The 18,699-nt window shown below is 35.9% G+C and overlaps 2 non-coding genes across 2 annotated transcripts; one reads left to right on the top strand and one right to left on the bottom strand.

Annotated features, from left to right (window-relative positions):
• Positions 1-5,917: 5,917 nt before the first annotated feature.
• Positions 5,918-6,023, bottom strand: LOC115701592 (small nucleolar RNA R71). The gene has a single exon (XR_004008587.2). It is a non-coding gene; the product is annotated as a small nucleolar RNA R71 (small nucleolar RNA).
• Positions 6,024-18,354: 12,331 nt separating this feature from the next.
• LOC115701599 (small nucleolar RNA R71) lies at positions 18,355-18,461 on the top strand. Its single transcript, XR_004008593.2, has one exon. It is a non-coding gene; the product is annotated as a small nucleolar RNA R71 (small nucleolar RNA).
• Positions 18,462-18,699: the final 238 nt, after the last annotated feature.

The raw sequence follows: 18,699 nt of genomic DNA on the forward strand, positions 1-18,699 counted from the left end.
GGCACCTCGAATGGTGTTGCGAACGTAAAAACGGACATCTTCTTGAAGCTTGCACGTGCTCTCTTGTTTCAAATGAAAGTCCCTAAACCTTTTTGGGCCGATGCGGTTTACGGCATGCTTTCTTATTAATCGCATGCCCTCTTCTCGTTCTTAATGGTGAAATTCCATTTAAAATTCTTTTTCCTAATAAGTCATTATTTCCGGTTGCTCCGCGAGTATTTGGTAGTGTTTGTTTTGCTCGCGATGTCCGTCCATCCGTCACCAAATTAGACCACTAAGGCACTAAAGTGTGTCTTTCTTGGTTATTCTCGTCTTCAGAAAGAGTATAGGTGTTACTGTCCTGATCTCAACAAATATCTTGTTTCTATTGATGTTACTTTTGTAGAAAATACACCTTATTTTTCATCTTCCACTACTTCTACTAGTCAGGGGGAGGATGATGATTTGTTGGTTTATTCTGTCACATCCTATGCGCCGCTCCATGTTACAGCGGGTCTCTTGTTCCTTCACCTCGCCTCGGTCGTCACCCCCACAATGTCTACACCTCCACCACCTCCACCACCTCTACCACCTCCATCACTCCCTCGGCCTCCTATAGTGTACACCGGGCGCCCCCTCCTCCACCTCTTTGTTTCATGTCCTGCACCTGCATCTTCGTCATCAGATCTGGACATCTCAGATGATCTTCCCATTGCACTACGTAAAGGTAAACGTCAATGTACTTTTCCTATTACTTCTTTTGTGTCTTATAATCATCTCTCCTCTTCTTCTTGTTCTTTTATTGCTTCTCTTGATTCTATCACTATTCCTAAAACTGTTCGAGAAGCGATGTCTCATCCTGGTTGGCTTCTTTGCAATGATAGAAGAGATGAATGCTTTGGTTGCGAATGGTACTTGGGTCTTGGTTGATTTACCTTCCGGAAAACAGGCCATCGGGTGTAAATGGGTGTTCACGGTTAAATTCAATCCAGACGGCACAGTTGCTCGCTTAAAGGCCCGTCTTGTTGCCAAGGGTTATGCTCAAACCTATGGAGTGGACTATTGTGATACTTTTTCTCCTGTTGCTAAACTCACATCTGTTCGACTGTTCATTTCCATGGCAGCTACTCATCATTGGCCTTTGCATCAGCTTGATATTAAAAATGCTTTTCTTCATGGAGATCTTGAGGAAGAAGTATATATGGAGCAACCTCACGGGTTTGTTGCTCGGGGAGTTAGGGCGAGTTTGTCATCTTCGCAAATCTTTATATGGATTGAAACAAAGCCCTCGTGCTTGGTTTGGTAAATTTAGTCAGGCTGTTGAGAAGTTTGGTTTGTTGAAAAGTAAGTCAGATCATTCTGTGTTTTATAAAATATCAACTATTGGTATCATTTTGTTAGTAGTGTATGTTGATGACATCGTTATTACTGGAAATGATACTGAAGGCATCTCATCCCTTAAGTCTTTCATTCACACCCAGTTTAACACGAAAGATTTAGGGGAACTCAAGTATTTCTTGGGGATTGAAGTTACTCGGAGTAAACAAGGTATTTTTCTGTCTCAAAGAAAGTATGTACTTGATTTGCTAACTGAGACAGGGAAATTGGGATCAAAACCTTGCAATGCTCCAATGAATCCAGCTGTGCATCTTACACGTGATGGGAAACCATTTGAAGATCCTGAGAAATATCGCAGGTTAGTTGGAAAGTTGAATTATTTAACTGTGACTCGTCCAGATATTGCATTTCCAGTTAGTGTTATCAGTCAGTTCATGTCTTCCCCAACAATTCATCATTGGGCAGCATTAGAACAAATTTTATGTTACTTAAAAGGAGCACCAGGACGAGGTATAGTTTACAAGGATCATGGACATACCCAGATTGAGTGTTTTTCTGATGCAGATTGGGCAGCCTCCAAGGTAGATAGACGATCCACTTCAGGATATTGTGTATTTGTTGGTGGCAATCTGGTCTCTTGGAAGAGTAAGAAACAAAATGTTGTATCTAGATCTAGTGCTGAATCAGAATATAGAGCTATGGCCCAGTCCGTGTGTGAGGTAATATGGATTTATCAGCTTTTGACTGAATTCGGGTTTGAGACTTCTATTCTAGCAAAATTATGGTGTGATAATCAAGCTGCTCTTCATATTGTTCTTTTATTGCTTCTCTTGATTCTATCACTATTCCTAAAACACTATTTTCTACACTACTGTTTATTAGATTTTTTTTTAATAAAATTGTACCAAGCATTTGTGTGTGAAAGAGTAGCAAGAGAATATTGCCCAAATTGTCAAAAAACCTTATTCTGAGTATATGTAACTAATGGAGACGCTGTCACACTACCTCAATAGTAGTCTTTTTCAATAGCGTATTCTATACATAACTCCTAATTATATAATATCAACATACTCAGAGACGATTTTCACGCATTGAGATTGGTAACTCTATTAATCCAATAGAGCTTGAACATACAATTTTTATTATATTTTTATTTAAATTTCAGAAATAGCAGCTTACATAATACTAGGGGTGTTCATCCAATCAAATCCGCACTATTTTGCTCATAGTGCATCCGATCCGCACTAAGTGCAAATTTTATTTTTTGGATCCAATCCAATCCCCACAATAGCTCAAATCTAATCCAATCCAATTCGGAAAAGTGCGGATTGGATCGACTATTTTGGATTGGTTACTTTTTAATATTTATGAAAAAAATATTTTTTTTTTCACATAACTTGCAACAAAATAAAACAAATTATAGTTATTTTATGTTTCCAATAACATATTAAAATAAATAAAATAACAAATTCAAAGGAAGAAAAAAAATTGTATGTATAAAAAATATTTAATTATATTTTAAATTGTATTTAGAATATAAAAGATAAGAATAAAATATACATTTAATTTATTAAGTTTTGTCATATAATTGTATTATATGTATTAGACTTTTAAATTACTATTTTCTTTACATTAAAATGTTATTTGTATATATAATTTTTTTTTTTTTATAAATATATGTGGATTGGATTTGATCAGTTAACTTTTACATGTCAATCAACATCCAATCTGCACAAGTGCGGATATCCGCACTTTGCGGATTAGATTGATTAAATCGTACGGATTGGATTAAATCAACTATTTTATGAACACCCCTACATAATACTGTTGGAAGAACTCAAATATTTTTAGGAGAAGTGAAATTTTTTTCTTGAAATAAACCTTTATGAAAACATCACACTAAAATTATTATCAATAAAAATAATTAACTACAATTCTCTTGAGTTTGAAACTTTCTTTTAGAACAAAAACAAAGACAATACACTATGAACATTAAGTCAAAGCGAAAAAGAAATCAAGAACCATGGAGTGCAGAAAATTTAAATAGTACAAACCCCTAAGGATTTCCTTAGAGAAATGAAACAAACTCTGTAGACGCCTGGATGCCAAACGTGAAAAAGGCAAGGGAGAAAAGGTGAGGCCTCGTGGAAATAACCTACGGAACCAAATCAATGATAAGATCCATGGACGTGAGCTTCCGAACAACGACAGAAAACATTTGGAAGAAGAGATAGCCGCTTTGAAAAGATTAGTGCAGAAGCATAATGGAGAAATTTCTAACTCGGAAGATGAAGATCCGAAACCATGCGTCAGGCGGATAATTGAAGCTCCACTACCTGAAAACTTAAAGATGCCACAAATGGAATTGTATGAAGGCAAGACAGACCCTAGGACCGCTTTGAAAAGATTAGTGCAGACGCATAGTGGAGAAATTTCTAACTCGAAAGATGAAGATCCAAAACCATGCGTTAGGCGGATTATTGAAGCTCTACTACCTGAAAACTTAAAGATGCCACAAATGGAATTGTATTAAGGCAAGTCCGACCCTAGGACCCATCTGTCCAAATACAGTCGCTTAATGCAAGTGGCTAGTGTTAGGTTTGTTTTTATGCACTTTTATAGTCAATTTTAGTGTGTGTTTTAGTATTTTTATTATTTTATTGTGTAGAATTAGGCTTGGTTTTTATTTTTGTGTGTTTTAGGAAAAATATTTGAAGATCTTCAATTTCTGTAATTTAGGTGTTCCGCAAGTCTTTTATGAGAAAAAGTGAGAAAATATTATGAAGAAAAGAAACTTCTTTTAACTTGGAGTAATTTCCTATTTCTTAAAATGGGTCAAAAATGATACTTTTAGCTCTTAATTTCGTGGTCAAAGGGCAATAGAGGTCAATTTCCAAAATTAAGGTAGAAAATCAAAGAAAAAAAGAAACTTGGCCTACAAGGCCGCGACCTTACCTGTGTTCGCTGAAAAAAAATGGAAACTGGAACAAAGAATTATCGAAGAAACAAATTTTGGGAAACTAGCTTGTAAGGATGCGACCTTGTAGTTTTTTTGGGCAACTCAAAATTTGTGCTGTAAAATGGGAGATGATGGCTAGCTTTTGACACCATTCAAAAAATGAGAGAAATTTTGAGTGTAGAAGGAGAGCAAGGAGTAGAAGGCACTAGTAGAGGACTCCAACAGTATTCTATCTCTTCAGCTCTATCTTTTATGTCTTTAGTTAATTTTTTTTTTTTGTTTTAGAATGTCTTTTAGTAGCTAATTTCTCTTAAGAATTATTATGTGAACCACTTGAGTTTATTTTATGGATTAATGTGATTGTTTAATTTCTTCTTCTTCTCTTTATTTAATTTCATGCAATTTGTTTTAATTTTACAATTATTAACTGATCAGCCTTACTTGTTATTTATGAATTTAAATCAAAATTCTGAAAAAAAAAATAAGATTTAAATATGCTATGATTGTTATGGATGCAAATCAATTTAGAACGAGAGTATCTAGATTATATGTATAATTTTTTTTACTAGTTGCTATGCTTAATGCTATTTTTGTGATTAAACTTATCATAAGAATATAAGAAGTTTTCATATAAATTGGGCTTATAAGCCTTAACCAGATTATAAACTTCTTAACTCAACTTATCAATTGAATAATAAAAAGAGAAATTGGGTAATTACATTATGAGGTAAAATAAAGGATAGTTGAGGATCATAATAATCTTATCTTTATTATTATTATTTTTCTAAATTTTGATAATAACATTGATTTATTTACTTTTATCCAACAATTATTATTCATTAAATAGAACTAAAGAATTAATTGATTGGTAATTGATAATCAATCCTCGTGAGAACGATACTTTATTTATCATTATATTACTTATTTCGATTGCATATACTTGGGTGTCAAATTTTACCGAACAAAGTTTTTGGCGTTGTTGTGGGGGATTGAATTTATCAATATAAGTTTAGTTAATTTTTATTCTAATTTAGTATTTTTTTCTCTTGTTTCTAACCTATTTTGTTGAGATTTTTGCCTATCTCAGGTGGATTTATTATATGCGCAGTAAAAGAGGTGCAAAGAGCCCTGTTCCTTTGGATCCTGAGATTGAGAAATCCTGCAAGCAAAACCAAAAGAACAAGAGAGAAGCAAAAAAATCATAGAAAATGGCACATAATGGAGGGAATGATCTAATTCCTAGAGTTATGCAAGGAGACCAGACTCACCCTAATGTTGAAAGGAGCCTGAGAGACTATGTACTCCCTACTTTGACGAGAGTACATAACTGTATAAGACCACCAGTAGTGGAGGCCAACAACTTTGAGATCAAGCCAACTATTTTACATATGGTGCAGTCCATTCTCCAATTTAGTGGATTGCCTTCTGAAGATCCTCACACTCGGCTAATTTTCTGGAGCTTTGTGGCACTTTTAAATACAATGGAGTGAGTGATGATGCTATCAAACTAAGGCTTTTTCCATTCTCCCTAAGGAAAGAGCAAAAAGCTGGCAGAATTCTCTACAACAAAATTCAATTTTTTCTTGGCAAGATTTGACTCAAAAGTTCTTATTTAAATTTTTCCCTCATTCAAAAGCTGCTAAATTGAGGGGAGAAATAAATAACTTTTGTCAGAATAATGGTAAGTCTTTGTTGAAGCTTTGGAGCGATTTAAAGATCTATTGAGAAGATGCCCTCACCATGGTATGAAGCAGTGCATGGTGGTTCAAAACTTTTATAATGATTTATATCCTACTACTAGGACCACTATTGATGCTGCATCTAGAAACACATTCATGAACAAAAGTGCAACTGTCGCTTTTGAATTAATTAAAGACATGGCAATGAACAATCACCAAGTGTTTGATGAAAGAGCAACTAGAAAGAAGAAAGGTGGTATTCATGAATTGGATGTCATTGCTGCTTTGATAGCCCAGGTAACTACTCTCACTAAGCAATTGTAGAAGACAATGGAAGTTGCCAAAGTTGTTCAAGCCTCAACTGGGTGTGAGATTTGTGGAGGAACACACACTTTTGACAAGTGTGAATCAACTAAAGATGTTGTGGCCACTCCTGCTCAAGTGCAAGCCATAGCCAATTTTCAGAGGAAATTCAACAAATCCTTCTTCAACTCATTTAATAATGGTTGGACAAATAATCCAGGGCATCAACCTCAGTTTTAGAACCAAGCTTTCACTTCTCAGTAGCAAAATTCTGAAGCTCCACCTGCTTCAACAATTGATCTACAAACTGCTTTGCTTACTCTCACAAGTATACAATGTAATGCCCTAATGCTAAGGCACGCTACAATGATTTTTCAATTGTAGTGCTATCTTTGCTATCAAATAATTTTCTCGAAAATCGTGTCAAATTAAAACCTTAATATTAATTATGAAACTTTATAAACTTTACATAATTATTTATAAAAGTCAGGATCCCGTTTCTAAACCTTTTTACAAAATATTCCAAAATACATATGTCAGGTCACACATCAACTTCAAAATGGAACCCCAGATGTCCTGAGACCGAAAACTCCAGGTCGCGCCGCCATGACATGTACAATCCCATCCCAGCTCAAGCTCACTCTTGTTTAGCTTTCGCCTTTCCTTTACCTACACATGAAAGTAGAACTGTGAGTCAACAGACTCAGTAAGAAAAACATATAACATATCACATAATAACGACTTGTATCTAGGCGCCCATACACCTATTTACAAGGCTTAACAGATGAGTAAGAACGTTCCATACTAGGGTACAACCACTGTAACTACGTACCTGATTGCACGAGTGTTGGTAGGTTTGTTTCGTACCCTGAGTACCACTGAGTGATATACCACACACACCCTGTACTTTTCCGTACTTGTGCTGGTAACACCATAATGTATTCTTAACAATATACACTATACCAATGCACTCTGTACCATTTCCGTACAAGTGTTGGTAGTGTAACACTCATAACAAGCATGCATATACATTATCACATACATACATTCGCATTCTCATATCACATATTATACAAATTTCTTACCTCCTTTTCGAACTCAAGTGAGTTGGCCGACCTGAACGGAAAGTCTCGTGCTTGATGGATGCCCTAATCACATAACATAACCGGGTAAATCACATGTCAAAACCCTAATTCGAGAAATTCGAACCTACAACTTAAGGTTCTGTTAATATTAATAGGAACTACAATAACCTAAAAAACAGGGAATACCCAACTAAGGCACTGAAATGGGCAAGGATTGAGAAAATGAGTTGTTCGGGGAATCTTCCAAAATCGGTTAACCGGTTTTATAGGACATGGCAAACTGGTTAACCGGTTTGTACCAGGTTTCCCTAAAGAACTACCAACTTGTTTAAAACTTATTCAAATGCCACCAAACCTTCCAGAATACCTAAAATGAGCTTACACAATATTTTCCAACCAACAGATGTCTGAAAAACACACTAAATTAAAATATGCCATTGATGACTCAAGTTTGAGTTGTCAAACTCAAACTTGATCATCCACCACCACAATCAACAAAACCAGCAACAAGAACTTATTTCTAGCTTAAATTAAACTTAGAAATCAAAATATAACAGAAGCAAACCCTAACAACCCCTATAACTAAAAATTACATACTCAACCAAACTTAAAGCTTCAAAAACACAAGTCTGAGGATTCTAGGATTACCTTGGCTTGATTCCCACTTGAATAACTTGTTAAAAACACAAAAATCAGCAGCAAATCCCCTTGTTCTTGCTGGTTCGAAGAGAGAGTATTTTGATTTTTTTTTGGTTTTTTCTTATTTTTCTTTGTTTTTCTCTAAAAGGTTAATTAATTAAACCTAATGTTGGCTGAAAATGACCCAAATGGATAGCTGCCTCACAACCAAGCAGCCACCTAAGTCACCTTGAAAAATTATGAAAATACCCCTCAAGTTAAAACTTAGGCATTTTAAAGTCTAGGGGTAAAATGGTCAAAATTCATAACACCGCTCAAACCCGGTATTCTATTTTTCTCCAACATAAATCCCACTAAGAAAAGGTTATAGACTTACCCATGTGATTAAAATAGTTATCCATCACATTTTTCGTTGTCACCGAGCAAAAATTACAAAAATAATATAATTCATATTTAATTCAAATAATACACCTAGAGTTTAATAAAATTTTCAGAATTGAAAAATTATAACTCTAATATCCACTTTTGATAATGGGACCCATAATTAAATAAATTCATAAATAACTATAAAAATATCACTAATTAGTGCTAATTGCTTTACTAATCCATATTATAAATGCGGTCATTACATACAAACTCAGTTCATGACTGAGACTAAAGCATCCATAAAAAAATCTTGAAACAGAAGTGGGGAAACTGTCTAATATACTGCATGAGAGACCTTAAGAGAACTTTCTAAGCAATACAGAGGTAAATCCTAAAGAAAACTGTAGTGCAATCACTCTAAGAAGTTGGAAAGAGTTAGAAGAGCCAGTCAAGAAACCTATTCCTGCACCAAAGATCAAGATTGAGAATGATGGTTTAGAGGAAGATAAGACAACTGAGAACCTTGAGAAAAAGCAGCCGCCAATTAATTATGACCACCACATCAAAATTCAATCTCTTCAACGACTTTAAAAGAAGAAACTTGATAAGCAATTTTTGAAGTTTCTTGATATTTTCTAGAAGCTTCACATTAACATACCTTTTGTCGAGGTACTTGAAAATTTTTTCAGGTTATGTGAAGTTCATAAAGGAAATCTTATCAAAGATAAAGAGATTGGAAGACTATGAGACTGTAGCACTTACTGAGGAGTGCAATACTATCCTTCAAAAGAAACTATCCCCAAAGCTTAAAGATCCAGGTAGTTTTAATATTCCATGCTTTATAAGAGGCTTAGTTAAAACAAAGGCCTTGTGTGATTTGGGGGCTAGTGTGAATTTAATGCCTCTATCAGTCTTTCAAAGCTGAAATTAAGAGAAATTCTTCCTACAACTGTCTCGTTACAAATGGAAAATCACTCTGTTACGCATCCTAGGGGAATGATTGAGGATGTCTTGGTCAAGGCAGGTAAATTCATCTTTCCTACTGATTTCATTATTCTTGACATGGAGGAAGATGAAAATATCCCAATTATACTAGGGAGGCCATTCTTAGCCATAGGGAGAGCGATGATCGATATACAAAAGAGAGAATTGAAGTTGCGAGTGCAAAATGAAGAGGAAATATTTAATGTTTTTGCAGCAAATGATATTCCCACTTGTTGTAGAGTTAATGTGGTGGATGATGGTCTGAGAGTAAAAAGGAGAAAGAAGAAGACAAAGAAACAACCCCATTCTGTTCAGAGTCTTAAAAAGGCCAAGCGACCTGTAGTAAACAAGGATGAGAGAATTCAGGTGGATCACCTAAATGAGCTAGTTCAAAGGCTAATGGTGAGCCCCACCATGGAGAACTTTTTCACCGATCTGACACAGTACATATAGTACCAATGGCTACCACCACCAACAGCTTTGCCATACTGATGTGGCACGTATCTCAAGTAAGTTTTTTCTCTCTATTTTTATAGTCACATTAGGGACAATCTAAATTTTTAGTTTGGCAGTAGAGGGACTTACAATTTTTTTAATTTTTTTTAGTTATTTCTGATTTTGTTAGTGTTTGTTTGTTAAGCCATTGTTTTTGTCTATATTGCATTATTTTTTCTTGTAAAATGAAAATTGCTAATAACTGTGTGCTTGTTGCAATTATTTTCAAGTTTAATTTAAAAAGTTCTGATGAGAAATTTTTAATATGTTTCACAAATACAATAGAGGCATGATAGTTTGAATTCGATAGAACTTGCATTGTTTGGCCTTTGAGGTGAAATCCTTGATGACTTATGTTTTGAAAAATAATTTAGGAAATTTCTTTGGAACGTTTGTGCCATTCAAGCCAACATATTTTGACCTATTTATTATTTTCCTTTGTCCTAACTATATCATGAGCTTTGAAATAAGTTTGGGGGAAAATTATAATTAGGGTACCGTGTTTTGAGAAAGCTTAAAATTATTGAGAGAGATTGTTTTTAATATATTGCAATTCTTTTCTTAAAAAAAAGAAAAAAGTTAGGAGAATAAGATAGTTCTGTAGTAAAAGTTAGGTGCTTAGAATGTAAAAATCTTATGGTATAGTTGAACCTAAATGATATTTTCATCTACCTTTACCTAAGCCTAATGTTATAACCTTTTAAAGTCCTTTTGATTCCAAAGCATTTGTTGTTGAGATTAGTAGAGAAGTTTAAATGATACAAGCATATTAAAAAATTGGTTTATGAATTTGTTTGGATTAAGTTGAGCATATTTTGTAGAGTCTAAGTATTGGGGTCATTTGTAAGTCATATTATTTATTTCCCTTTGAACTTTAAAATTGAACTTTGAGGCAGGTGTACAGAAAATCTGGTTAAAAATTGTAATTAAGATTTTAGAGAAAAGACATTGTAGTATATATGGCAATTATAATGACCGCATGATTAAAATATGGATTAGTAGGGAAATTAGCATTACTTACCTGTTCTTATGATTATATGTGAATATTTATGTTGTGGGCTTTATTTTCTAAAAATGGGCATTAGAGTTATAATTTCTGAATTCTGGAGATTTTATTAAACTTTATGGGATCGTTTGGATCCCTGTATAAGGGCTTCGCATTGTATTTAATTATAAGATTACCATGTTTGGGTGGGACCTTGTATTCTACATCCCTAATTTTTAATACAATCTAACCTGTATTATTATATACCGAATAAAAAGAGTGTATAAGGTTGTATTTGTTGGGTTTTGTGCCCTAAATAAAACCCATTTCAATATAATCAGATTTACTTAGTAAAGATCAGAAATCACTTTATGTTGCATGGTTCACATGATTTATTTCATGATTATAAATTCTATTAAGTCCAGAATATATGTTTTTGTTAATGATTATAGTGTTGTCAGGACACTGGAATATAATCTTGATTATATGTTCGAAAGTTTAATTCCCTGGTTTGTCAGTTCACTGGATTTAGACTGACATGATAATCAGCGATAGGTATACTTACACCTTGGATAAGTGTTATGTCCTTTCCAGGGCATTGGCAAAGTTTACCAGTATTGGATGTATGAAGTATACACTGGAAGGGACCAATATTAAATTTTGATTAGATATGATAAATTTACCGTATTATCTATTCAATTCAATATCACCTAGTTGATCCTAGATCAAATGATCTTAATACTGACATGATTAGGTTCGATCTCAAGAGTGTTATTTGTGTTCTTTAATTTGTTAGTTAAGCCTACTTTTTGGTTAGGGTGATACGTACATTGGAACACGGTAGTACAATTGAGTGGGAACGCTAAACATAGATATGAAATCTATAGCTTCTATAGGTATTTAGAAGTGAAACGATGATTTCCTTCGAGCTTGATAAATAGAGATAAATGATTGAGATCTCATTTTAGTGTTTATATTAATTCACTAAAATATCATTTATAGGTGACAAGTGTTTTAAGGATAAAATACATTGAAAGGGTGTAACAGTAATTTTATCCCTATGCAATGTAGATCATCTATAGAGGATCATTGATTATTGAGATTATAACAATGGATAATTTATAGCATATCTATATTGTGGAACATATAGAGCGTTCTATATGACTGAGAGTGCAATTCCAAGTTCTATGCGTGGATGCAACAAGGAATTAATAAGTTAGTAGATTTACTTGGTAAATTCTTGATCTGCTTATTAGAAGCTCTATTATATAGGCCCATGGTCCCCATACTAGTTGAGACCATACTGCTTGTAAGACTCAGTTAATTGATTTTGATTAATCAATTATAATTCTAAAATTAGACTATGTATAGTTTATGAATTTTCACTAAGCAAGGGCAAAATTGTGAAGAAAAGAGATTCTAGGTTTTATTTATTAATTAAGAGACTTGATTAGTCTAATTAATAAATATATTAAATGACAATATTATTTAATAATTAATTTTAAGTTATTAAATAATTAGAATTGGCATTTAAGTGGTTAAATTGGAAAATTGGCGTTTTTGAGAAAATGGGATGGAAAAATGACAAAATGGAAAAATTGCAAAGTGGGGCCCAATCCAATACACAAGGCCGACCACTTGTAATGCAATTTACCATTTATTCTTTTCATTATTTTAATGCCAAATAAATCTAACCTAAACCTAGTGGCTACCTATAAATATATAGTGATGGCTCACACTTAACAGTTTGATGAAAATTCTTGTCTTCTAGAAAATTGAGCCTCCTATTCTATTCCTTAGGCCGAAACCATCTTTCCTCTTTTCTTCTTCAATTTTTCATACCCTTGAGTGATAGAGTGAGTGCCCACACACATCAAGTGGTATCTTAATCAATGTGGAAGACTGTGAAGAATCCAATCAACAAGAAGGAGAATCGGGCTCAAGGAAGGAGAGAAGGAGATCCAGGTTCAGATCTTGATAATGCTCTGCTACAGAAAGGAATCAAGGGCTAGAGATCTGAATGGGAGGAGTCATTATATTCCGCTGCACCCAATGTAAGGTTTCCTTAAATCCTTATGTGTTTATTTCATTGTTTTAGAAATTCATATTAGGATGTTAATGAAACATACTTGTTAGTAAATCTAGATCCTGGTAAAATATTTCCAAAAGTATTGTATTATTTTGGAGGGTGTGGCTGTATTAGCCAGTACTCTCCCTCTCACCCAAAATTCTTCATTTTCCCGTTCAACCATCTTCACTGATTTTCAATCATCTTCTTTGGCCGATTTGGCCTGGATTTCTCGGTGAAGAGCAACTTCGTGTTCTCTGGCAGATCGATCTCTCAGATTCATTTTCAGTGAAGAGCAACTTCATCTTCTCTAGCATATTAATCTTTGATATTCATTTGGTACTCTCTCTCTCTCTCTCTCTCTCTCTCTCTCTCTCCCTCTCTCTAATTCTTCTGGTATGTGTGTGTATCTCTTTCCCTAATTTATCATTGTCATCATTCCCTTTTCCCTTTCATAGACCAGGTGTGTCGCCCTCTATTAGCAGTCCATTCGCTGCTCGATTCTTCTCCGTACAACCCGAAAAAAGCTAAGGTACTGCCATTTTGCTGTAGGTGAGTTATCAATTTTTCGTATTTGTAATTTATTCTACTTTTGATATTTCCTTGTATTGATTGTAATGTTGTTGGGAATCGTTTCGATTTTGTTCTAGTTTTTTCTTTGACTTAAAATTTAGTAACATGATGTGATTAGGGGGAGGAAAGAGGAGAGTGTGTGTATCTTTCAGGAACTGTAATATGTATTTCAACTTACTCTTTTATACTATGTTTACGCTTAGATCTACTGGTCTAGTCATATAGGTAGCCTCTTTCAATACAACACCCTTTTCAGAAACCAAAGAAAGTCAATTTCTAGGTTTTTTTAGGCAATTGAGAAGAAAGAAACTACAAAAGCTTTGAGCAAAACCTATAGAATCTGATGCTCTATTCAATCTCACAGTTGAGCCTATCATGCAAACCACATGCTCTCTCAATGAGACACCTTTCCCAAAAATAGCTTTAATCTTGAGTTAAACAACAATACTTGTTGTAATTTCTCAAAAACTCTTTCTTTGATTCTACTATCATGCCACTTCTTCATTTTTTCCTTGTATAGCTTTGCATTTTCATAGGAAAACAATCGCAGCTCATCTAGCTCATTTAGTTGCGATTTTCGGGCCTCTCCAGCAGCTGAAAGATCCGAATTCAGGTTCTTTAGTGCCCAAAATGCCTTGTGTTCCAACTCCACTGGAAGATGGCATGCCTTCCCATAAACTAGGCGATAAGGAGACATGACAAGAGGAGTTTTAAACGCTGTACGGTAGGCCCAAAGTGAGTCATCTAACCGCTGGGACCAATCTTTTCTGTTGGGATCCACAACTTTTTTAAGAATTCCCTTGATTTCTTTATTTGAAATCTCCGCTTGTCCGTTGGTCCGTGGGTGATAAGCTATGGATATTTTGTGCTTCACATTATACTTGGCTAAAAGGGCAGCCAAGACTTTGTTCACAAAGTAAGTCCCTTCATCACTAATCAATGCTCTTGGCGTCCCGAATCTTGTGAAGACATTTTTATGCAACAATTTCACTACCACCTTAGCATCATTTGTTGGACTAGCTATTACCTCCACCCATTTGGACACATAATCTACAGCCACCAATATGTAAAGATTTCCAAAAGATTGAAGGAAAGGCCCCACGAAGTCAATGCCCCAAACGTCAAACAATTCAACCTCCAAAATGCAATTTAGTGGCATTATTCCTTGCTGAAATATTTCCCACTCGCTGGCAGCGATCACATCTTTGAGTAAAATCATGGGCATCCTTGAATATTGAGGGCTAATAATAACCTGATTGAAATAATTTGGCAGCCGTACGTTGTCCACCAAAATGGCCACCATATGGGGCTGAATGACAATGCTCCAAGATGCTTTTAACTTCATTTTCAGGCACAGATCTTCACATTATATGATCCGAACATTGTTTGTACAAGTATGGCTCATCCCAAAAATTAAATCTGCTATCATGAAGGAACTTTTTTAGCTGTTGTTTGGTAAAATTAGGTGGATTGGCACCTCCAACTAAGAAGTTTACAATATTCACAAACCATGGTACCCGTGCTTGCTCCACCACCAACAGTTGTTCGTCTGGGAATGAGTGTTGAATTTGTAATTGTCCCTCGAACTCTAGTAGCAACAAAACCCAACGTATGAGCCTCTGTTTAGAATCTTTCTTGGCTATCAAATACTTGATTGCCGAGGGATCATTATACACAATGACCTTGGTCCCCACAAGATACGATCTGAATTTTTCAAAGGCAAAAACCACAGCCAGCAACTCTTTCTCAGTAGTGGTGTAATTAATTTGGGCATCAACAAGCATTTTACTTGCATAATAAATAGAGTGAAGGACCTTGTTTTTCTGCTGCCCAAGAACAACTCCAATGGAAAAATCGCTGGCGTCACACATGCGTTCAAAGGGCAGCGACTAATCGGGTGCTACAATCACGGGGGCTGTAACAAGAGCTGTCTTCAACTTCAAAAATGCTTCATTACATTCAGCAGTGAACTCAAATGGCCTATTTTGTTCTAGCAAGCTACACAAGGGTTTAGACACCTTAGAAAAGTCTTTAATGAAGCGCCTGTAAAAACCCGCGTGTCCAAGGAAGCTTCTTATGCCTTTTACTGTGGTAGGGGCTGGTAACTTCTCAATGACTTACAACTTTGCCTTGTCAACTTCTATCCCCTTTCTAGACACCTTGTGACCCAAAATAATGCCCTCTTGCACCATGAAATGTCATTTCTCCTAATTTAGCAACAAGTTGGTTACTTCACATCTTTTTAACACCTTTTCCAAATTCTTCGAAAAACCCCCAAATTAGTCCCCGTAAATAGAGAAATCATCCATGAATATCTCCAAAATACTCTCAGCCATATCCGAGAAAATAGCCACCATACACCTTTGGAAAGTAGCAGGAGCATTGCATAATCCAAATGGCATTCTCCTAAAGGCAAAGGTGCCATATGGACAAGTGAATGTGGTTTTTTCTTGGTCTTCCGATGTTATAGAAATTTGATTGTAACACGAATATTCATCAAGAAAGCAATAAAACTCTTTTCCTGCCAAACGATCCAATATTTGGTCAGTTTATGGTAGCGGGAAATGATCCTTCCGAATAGCATTGTTTAGCTTCTGATAGTCCATGCACACCCTCCAACCAGTCACAGTTCAAGTAGGAACTCATTGTTCTCATTAGCTACCACCATGACTCTTCCTTTCTTAGGCACACATTGAACATGACTAACCCATAAACTATCCGAGATTGGGTAAACAATACCATAATCTAGCCACTTGATCACTTCTTTTTGCACCACTTTCTTCATGATAGGATTCAACCTTCGCTGATGCTCAACAAAATTACTACAACCAACTTCTAAGAGTATCTTGTGCGTGTAAATCGTTGGGCTAATGCCTCTTATGTCAACCATAGTCCACCCAATTGCTTTCTTATGCTTCTTTAACACTTCTAGCAAGGCACCTTCATCTTCAACTTCCAAGTTTGCTGCTACAGTAACTAGCAGCGTTTCATTCTCCCCCAAATAAGAATATTTTAGATGACTTGGCAAGGATTTCAACTCTAACTTCGGTGGTTCTTGGATGGAGGGTTTTGGAGGCTTGAAATTACTTTCCTTCAACTCCAAAGATTCAAAGGGGCCTCTTGATTTTGGGGACAAGTTGCATTGGCTCCACCCAAGCAACTTTGATTTCTTCATCTTCACTCAAATCTTCAAGCTCTTCAAGAGAACTTATCAACTTCTCATCTTTCCAAACTTCCGTGTGAATTCTTTCAGCCACAATAGAGTTAATCTTAGATAGGAGCATTCTTCTATCTCATCCGAAAATCTCATTGCATTGAACACATTAAAGGTGACTTTTTGATCATTCACCCTCATAGTGAGCTCCCCATTTTGAACATCAATTAGAGTTCTCCCGGTAGCAAGGAATGGCCGACCCAATATAATAGGCACTTCTCTATCAGCTTCATAGTCTAGGATGATGAAGTCGGCAGGAAAAATGAACTTGTCAACCTGTACTAGAACATCTTTTATTTTGCCTTCCAGATGAGCCATGGCCCTGTCAGCAAACTGCAATGTAACTGTTGTAGGCCGTGCTTCACCAATACCCAACTTGTTAAAGATTGACATAGGCATGAGGTTGATGCTTGCACCCAAATCACATAAGGCTCTTCCAACATCCCGTCCCCCAATAGAACAAGGGATTATAAAACTACCAAGATCCTTCAGCTTCGGTGGGATCTTGCTTTTTAACATGGCGATGCATCCTTCGGTGAGAGCTACAGTTTCAAACTCCCCTAACCTCTTTTTTCTTTATCAAAATATCTTTTAAGAACTTGACATAATTCGACATTTTCTCTCGCGCTTCTACCAAGGGAATATTGATATGGAGCTGCTTTAACACATCCAAAAACTTCCTGAATTGCCCATCATCCTACTGTTTCCGAAATCTATGAGGAAATGGAAGGGGTAGTTTAGGACCAAAATTTACTGGTGCGGATTGCTGACTCACAGGTTGCTGACACTTTGCTGTATCAACTGCGCCAGTTTCAGTAACTTCCTGGGCAGTTTTGTTACTCAATTTTTTGTCGACTTGGATTGAAGTGGGCTCGCCACTACCCTTTATTTCCTCCTCAGAACTTTTCAGATTCTTGCCACTCCTTAGCTGAATGGCTTTACATTGTTCTTTCCCATCTCTCCTTGGATTTTCCGTGTCACTAAACAAAGAACCTTGCGACCTAGCTTTTAATTCATTAGCTAAATGTCCCAGCTACAACTCAAGGTTACGAAGAGAGGTTGCCTGACTTTGTATCACTGCATCATTTTTAGCTATATAATCGTGCATTAAACTCTCCAAAGAACTCGATTGGGAGTTTAGAGCATGTTGTGAATGTCGCAGCTGTTGTGAAAAACTCGGTGGATATGCTTGTCTTCCTTGGGCTAGTGCGGTGCTTGAGCTTGCTCCTTGACCCCCCAAGTTAGATTAGGATTTGAGAATGCCCCATTGTTTCTGTTAAAATTCTGATATTCCATGTAACAAATGGACTCTGGATTAGAAGGACACTTCTCAAACACATGTCCTTCTCCACAAAACACACATGAGACATCCTCACTTTGAATGGAAGCAACTGGCTAAATATTCTTAGAGTTCCCAATGCTCAAATTCTTTAAAACATTCGTCATGGAAGCCATTTGAGCTGTCAAAGCTGTTATTCCATCTACTTCAAGGACCCCCGCCACTTTTCTACTTGTTGAAGCTCTTGTGTTGGGCCATTTGTAGTTGTTACTTGCAATGGTCTCCAAAATCTCAAACGCTTCATTGTAAGACTTGGACAAAATAGCACCATTGGCCGATGCATCTAACACCATTCAAGAAGCTGCATTTAGGCCATTATAAAAGGTCTCCATCTGTATACAATGTGGAATGCCATGATGTGGACACTTTTGCAAAAGTTCCTTAAACCTTTCCCACGCATCACTTGTAGATTCATCTTCAAGTTGCTGAAAAGACATGATCTCACATCTGAATTTTGCATTTCTAGTAGGAGGAAAGTATTTCCACAGAAACTTTTCATCAAGATCATTCTTATTGGTGACGGAATCAGGGGGCAAAGTATTGAGCCATGATCTAGCTCGGTCTTATAGTGAGAATGGGAATAGCTTCAGCGTTAGCACCTCTTCACTCACTCCTTGGATCTTAAAAGAATCACTCACCTCCAAGAATGAACAGAGATGGAGGTGAGGATCCTCAGTTGGCATCCCGCTGAAT

The sequence above is a fragment of the Cannabis sativa genome, chromosome 8 (genome assembly GCF_029168945.1).
Source record: "Cannabis sativa cultivar Pink pepper isolate KNU-18-1 chromosome 8, ASM2916894v1, whole genome shotgun sequence".
Taxonomy (NCBI): domain Eukaryota; kingdom Viridiplantae; phylum Streptophyta; class Magnoliopsida; order Rosales; family Cannabaceae; genus Cannabis; species Cannabis sativa.